This window comes from Schistocerca gregaria, chromosome 1, assembly GCF_023897955.1.
Source record: "Schistocerca gregaria isolate iqSchGreg1 chromosome 1, iqSchGreg1.2, whole genome shotgun sequence".
In the NCBI taxonomy this organism is placed as follows: domain Eukaryota; kingdom Metazoa; phylum Arthropoda; class Insecta; order Orthoptera; family Acrididae; genus Schistocerca; species Schistocerca gregaria.
This window is the reverse complement of record NC_064920.1, coordinates 1086380991-1086387513: the sequence shown is the minus strand read 5'-3', so window position 1 is coordinate 1086387513 and position 6523 is coordinate 1086380991.

The window sequence follows — 6523 nt, the reverse complement described above, 5'->3', positions numbered from 1 at the left end:
ACCATCAATACCCAAAAGATTCTAAGGCATGGTTCACACTGAGCTGGTCCAATGTGTGATACGACAAATTGCAATAAACATAGAGTGACGTGACAGTTATTGATGTGACACTTGTATTCCAACTGGGATGACATGTTATGCGACACGATAAGCAAAGTGACTCGGCATACGGCAAGTGACAAGTCAGCATGAACTGTGTTTATGTTTCAGTTCCAGTTCAATCATGAGCACTTCTGCAGAGGATGTTATTGTGGCCTGTCATCATTTAAAGCTCAAAAAACTGAAAAAGGAAGGGAAGTACTGGATGCACCCATACAGCATTATAAACATCAAACATAATTCAGGTGTGGTTTCTTGTGGGGTCTGTCAACACAAAAAATTCTACAAATTTTACAGAATGATGAGTTCTACAGGATGAGTCCAGACAGTTACCACTTTTTGGAGCAACTAATATCAGCCATTCTGACACAGCAGGACACAAATTTTTGACATGTTATTTTCCTGTTGAGCAGCTATTCATTACAATAATGTAAGTAGGTTAAAGTATGTGAATGACAGTACTGTCCCACAGTAAAAAGTTTATTTTTTGTAATAACATCTAGCACACTACTTTATTCAGTGTGGTATATAAATAATGGTTACAATTTAAGAAATTGACAATAGCAGTTCTACAACCTTTCAGTATCACTGAGTAGTGTATGATTCAGCTTGAGGAGTAGACCGAAGGAACATTGTTGGATCTGGAGGGATATCAGTCACCAACAATGGTATAGCAGTGAGTGGTGAACACATAGGGGTACACAATGTATCCGAAGAAACAGAAGCAGCCCATGACGATAAGAAAAAACACCGACATGTCCGTCTTGGTGTTGTCCAGCTTCTCATTCAGAGCTAACAGGAATATAGCTTTCAGATCTCTTTTATGTCTGCCACGAAGTCTCATGAAATCAAGGAGCATAGATTAAAAAACATCCAGTCATCATCATCAATTGACGACTCCAGTGTCCTTTCATTTCAGTAAGCTTTTCATTTCCAGCCTTGGCTTGTATCGGCAGCATACAAAAAAGAGAAACACGAGGTACCGCTGCACTCTATACAGTAGGCAGCAATAGCATCACGTGTAGCTGCGAACTTCACCGTGGACAACTACCAATGTATCTCGTGTACTTTCTTGAGAACAGAATGAGGTATTGCTCTCCTTACACCATTAAAGATAATTTCAACACATTAGCTATATTTTGCATGCTGCAATGTATGACCTAAAACCCACTGAACAAACTGGCCAGCAAATACATTCTTCACTGCAAACTTCTCAAAATATTCCTGGAGGTTTACTTACTTGCAAAGTATCACAATAGCCATGAGCAATAACAAAAAGGAAACAAGTTCATTATCAAGCTGTGGTGTTACACAATAAGATGCAATAAAATCATTATTTTTACTAAAATGTTTCCTCAAAATCTAATGAGAAAGAACACACAGCGGCAAACACATGGGGACCCTACAACAGTTGCTATTAACTTTTTACACAAAGGGTAAAAGGTTTACTGAGAAACTACCTACAGAGAGATGGGTGTTGATTTACTTCCACAACATGAAACTTCAGGTGCAGCGGGTGACCTGAAATTTCCATTCCTGGATACCATATGAAACAAGTTGCATAGGGTCCACACAACAGATATACTTGCTGGTGCCGTATTATTGTTGACCCATTGTGAATCAGTTAAGTCACTTCAACAACATTTCTATGTGCTCCGATGATGCAGGTTGCTTCTATGTAGCATTGCAAGTCAAATCATGTGTTGTATTGCATGCAGTATTGTCTCACTGTGAACTGCACCTAAGATAGTAGACACAGAGGAAACAATAGCTGGAGCACTTGTAACTATATATGTATCTTAGGACTTAGTAGATGCCAGAATTAAAACTCTGCTATACACATGGAGTGTCACCTGCACTACCTTACAATCTGTGCCACATGAAGAAGATGACTAGGTTAGCCATCAAAATATCCTATGCAAACATGGAATCATCAATACAGGTGGTAGCCTCGATATGTGACACCAATCAATCATGGTGAGACAATCTCAGAAATCATGACAGAGTAATATTTCATTATAAAAATTGCTTAAGGCAAAAACACTGTTTTATTTATGACTTAATGACTATCATTATTGGTTTCAATAAATAAAGAGAAAAACCATAAACATAGCAATAACTAATATATCTGTGATGAAGCTTTGCTGAAGTTTAAAAGAGAATATAGCATAAAAAATTTTAAAGCCCAGCTGAAGATAAAAAACTGTGCTAAAGCTTACATTGTCTTTAAAGTATATAAAACAGGTCTGTAAACTTTGGTGTAGTACAAATAATCTCAATACAGTGTGTGGTCGCTCTGAGCAATAATACAGCAAGTAAAGTTATGTATTTATATGGTTTTCTAGGGACTCCAAAAGGATATTGTTCTTCATTACACCACCACTCTTTGTGTAATGGTATGCAAAAATATACACAACCCGAAGAACACCCCAACTATGCTATGTCATTCAGGAAATTAAAGTTTCCCACACTAAGTGCTGAATTGTTTGCTGTAGAAGATATCCACCAATAAGATTCTTTTTTTACAGTTTTATTGTACTGTAGGATGCAGTCACCACTGACAGGACCAGCTTTAAGACAGGCATCCTGTTTATAGACCTCAGCCACAACACTTCTCAATGGAAAAATATGGAGGTCCTTCTTTCTGCTCCAAGATACATCAACACACAACTCATCTCAAGACATCCCTTTCACAGAGGTTTAATGTACAAAAGATGCACAAGTTTTCTCTCACTCTGCCAGTTAAACAGGTTTCACTTATCAGGAGAATAGTCACCAACTGATCTGTTATCCTGTGTTCATAGCGTGTTAACTATTAACACTCCCTCATGTAACAGTTTGTGAGCAGTACTGGGTAGTTGACCCTCATGTGCATCATATTTGTTAAGCCAATTACACACATCACTCCACTATTTGACTGTTCCATGGCCGCAAATGAGGGTAACCTCAAATTGAAATGGGATTACAATACCATTCTTGGAAGTGTGCAGAAATAAATATTAAAGAGTACATTATGAGTCTTGGTCAACTCTGGCAGCACTTTCTCAATGTCAAACCTGTGGTTAAAATGTCTATGAGCAACAGAAATATGAATATTTAACAATATGGCCACCTCTATCAGTTTAACTTGCCTCCAATCTATGAATAGCTCCCAATTGTAAATGATCCAATAAAGGATGCTTTGGCTCTCTCTCTCTCTCTCTCTCTCTCTCTCTCTCTCTCTCTCTGACACACACACACACACACACACACACACACACACACACACACACCACCTGCCATCCTTCTGTCAGATGGGCAACCGTTTGCTGCACAAAAATGACTCAAATGGATTGCAGTGTTGCTGGTTTGGATGTGGTACTTCAGTACAACACTGCAGTAAATGTGAGTCTCGGACACAGTTCACACTGAGGCAATATGGTATGCGATACAACACGATGCGACTTGCAATGCAACACAGAAGTGACCCACATGATCGGCTTACATTGAAACATAGTTGAAGTGACTTAACTAATTCGCAGTGGTATCAAACCAACAAGTATCTGTTATGTCAACTGGTGCAGTATGGAGTGTTGGTTGCTCTGTGCAACTTGTGTCATATGATACCCAGGGTTGGAAATTTCGAGTCATCCGCTGCATCTGAAGTTTCATGTCAAAGAAACACAGCTACACCAACTCTCTCTGTAGTTAGTTTCCCAGTAATAAGAACACACAGTATTTGTCATGTCAGCTGTTTCTTTCCCATGTCACTGATGTTTTGATGTTTTACAGAAGTTATGAGAACCAGTTTATTTTCCCGGTTACATTTGTTCTTTTAATATGTAGCACAAGTATAACAATAGCAATTTGGCTTTTCAAAGTTTGCCACTAATATGGATTGTCCAGTACTAATTACTGTGTAGCAAGGTAATCTTTCTAAAATAAAGGAAAGGCAACTACTCACCTATAGCGGACTGATGTTTGGAGGACAGATACACATAACAGGAAACAGCATTCACACTGGCTTACAAGCACTTTCTCTTTTTCTAGCCAAAGTACACACATTCACACACACAACCAATCATCCAGATGTACACTCCAGCAAGACTCCTTGGCATGCCTCGTCTCTTTAGTCACATACCACCTCCCACTTTCCCATCATCTGGCCACAAAGGAGCACCCCCTCATGACTCAGTACCACACAGGAGTGGAGCAACTGATTCACATTCTCCATCAGTGTTTCAACTAACTCTCATTGTTTCCTGAAATGAGGAATATACTACCCTCTGTCCTTCCCATCCCTACTACAGTGGTATTCTGCTGCCCACCAAACCTATGAAATATCCTTGTACATCTCTGCTCTACCTCTACCTCCAACCCCTTGCCTCAAACCCTATACATAAGTGCACGACCTGTCCCCTACATCCTCCAACCACACTCCCTACTCCAGTCTGTTCACAGGCATCACCTATCCCATCAAAGGCAGGAATACTTGTAAAAGCAATCAAGTGATCTACAAACTAAGCTGCAATCACTGTGCTGCTTTCTGTACGGGCATGACAACCAACAAGTTGTCTGTCAACATGAATGGCCACCGACAATCTCTGGCCAAGAGACAGCTGAACCACCCAGCTGCTGAACATGCTTCCCAACACAACGTGCTTCCCTTCAATGACTGCTTCACAGCGTCCAACATTTGGACCTTTCTACACTCTCTCCCTGCAATGTATCCTTCCTCCCCAGAACCCCCCCCCCCCCCCCCCCCCGCTACAACCTTTACTATTCCTTGTCCTTGACCCACCTACCCCCTTCCCTGTTCCCACTCCACAAAGCCTTGTATTCACCAACACATCCACTTGTCTTTTTCTACCTTTCTGCTTCTGTCCTTGTCTGCTCCATCCCTCCCACCCCTCTTCAAACCCCTCACTGCACCTAGCAGCCCTACCCTATCCCCACGACACCCGTGCACGATCCCACAAGTAACACACCACCCTGCCCTACTCCTATATTGCCATCCCTCCCTCTCCCTTACCTTGCCACTTACAGATTGCTTCTCCAGCGGGCACAGTTGCTTGCAGTCTGGCCTCAGTGGCCAGGGAAAGTGATCGCTCACACTCGACGTGTAATACAATGAACCCTTATCTCTGTTGTACACTTCACAAATCTGAAATGTCCGATAAGCGTTGACATAACGTGAACTGAAAATATATAGCCCTTTTACTTTATAGACTTTTGGTCCACGTACAAGAGCAACGGTGACCCAGCTGTTACCGTATTCATTCGTATCCTTGGTAGCGAGAGTGAAGTTCAAACCTCCACCGCAAAACCCCAATGGACCATGCAAGATGACTTAAGTGCCTACAAAATCCTTGATAGTAATCTCCTCTGCATGGTGAGTAGCAATCTATCCTTTTCATGAATTATCCCCTTTTTTCTCTTTCTTTTTTTTAGTGGAGCAACTGGGATTTCTGGTCAGACGAGTACAAAGTAACATCATGAGAAAATTGTATAACAGGACATCGCAAGGAGGAGAGGAAGAGATAGAGAAAATATATGAGGTTATTAACTCAGTGCAGAAAGGGAGATGAAAGTCTAATAGTCATGGGGTACTGGAAGTGCAGAAGAAATGGTTACAGGAGAATACGAGGTTGGTAGTAGAAATGCGAAAGGAGGAAGACTAATTGAATTCTGTAATACATTTCAGGTAGTAATAGTGAGTACTCTGCTCAAGAATCATAAGAGGAACAGGTTACTTGGAAACTACTTTATGGTCAGGCAGAGATTCTGAAGTCAGATATTGGATGGCAAGTTGTACCCAGGAGCAGACATCGATTCAGATCACAATTTAGTAATGATGAAGAATGGGTTGAAGTTTAAGGGAGTAGTCATGTAGAAACAGTATGTAAAGTAGTGGGAAATAGAAGTACTAAGACTATAGGCTATAAGTACTGAGGTAATAGATAATGAATAGCTCACTTATGCAATTCAGCCAAAGAGGAACAAACATCTCGAAAAAGGGCAATCACAAAGTTGGGGGAGGGGGAGGGGACAGGCAAAAGGGCAGTAACTACAAAGAAAACATGGGTAACAGAAGAAACACCTCAGCTGACCGATAAAGAAGGAAATTCAAAAATGTCCAGGAAAATTCAGAAATGCAAGGCACTTGGGAATCAAATAAATAGGAAGTTCAGGGAAGCTAAGGTGAAATAGCTGCACAAAAAATATGAAGAAACTGAAAAAGAAATTGTCGAAAGGCCTGACTCAACATACAGAAAAGTCAAATAAATCTTTGGTGAAATTAAAAGCAAAGCCAGTAACATTAAGAGTGCATTGCGAATTCCACTGTTAAAAGCAGAGGAGGGAGCAGATAGGTGGAAAGAGTACACTGAAAGTCTCTATGGAGGGGAGGACTGTCAGGTGATGCGTTGGAAAAAGAAACAGGATT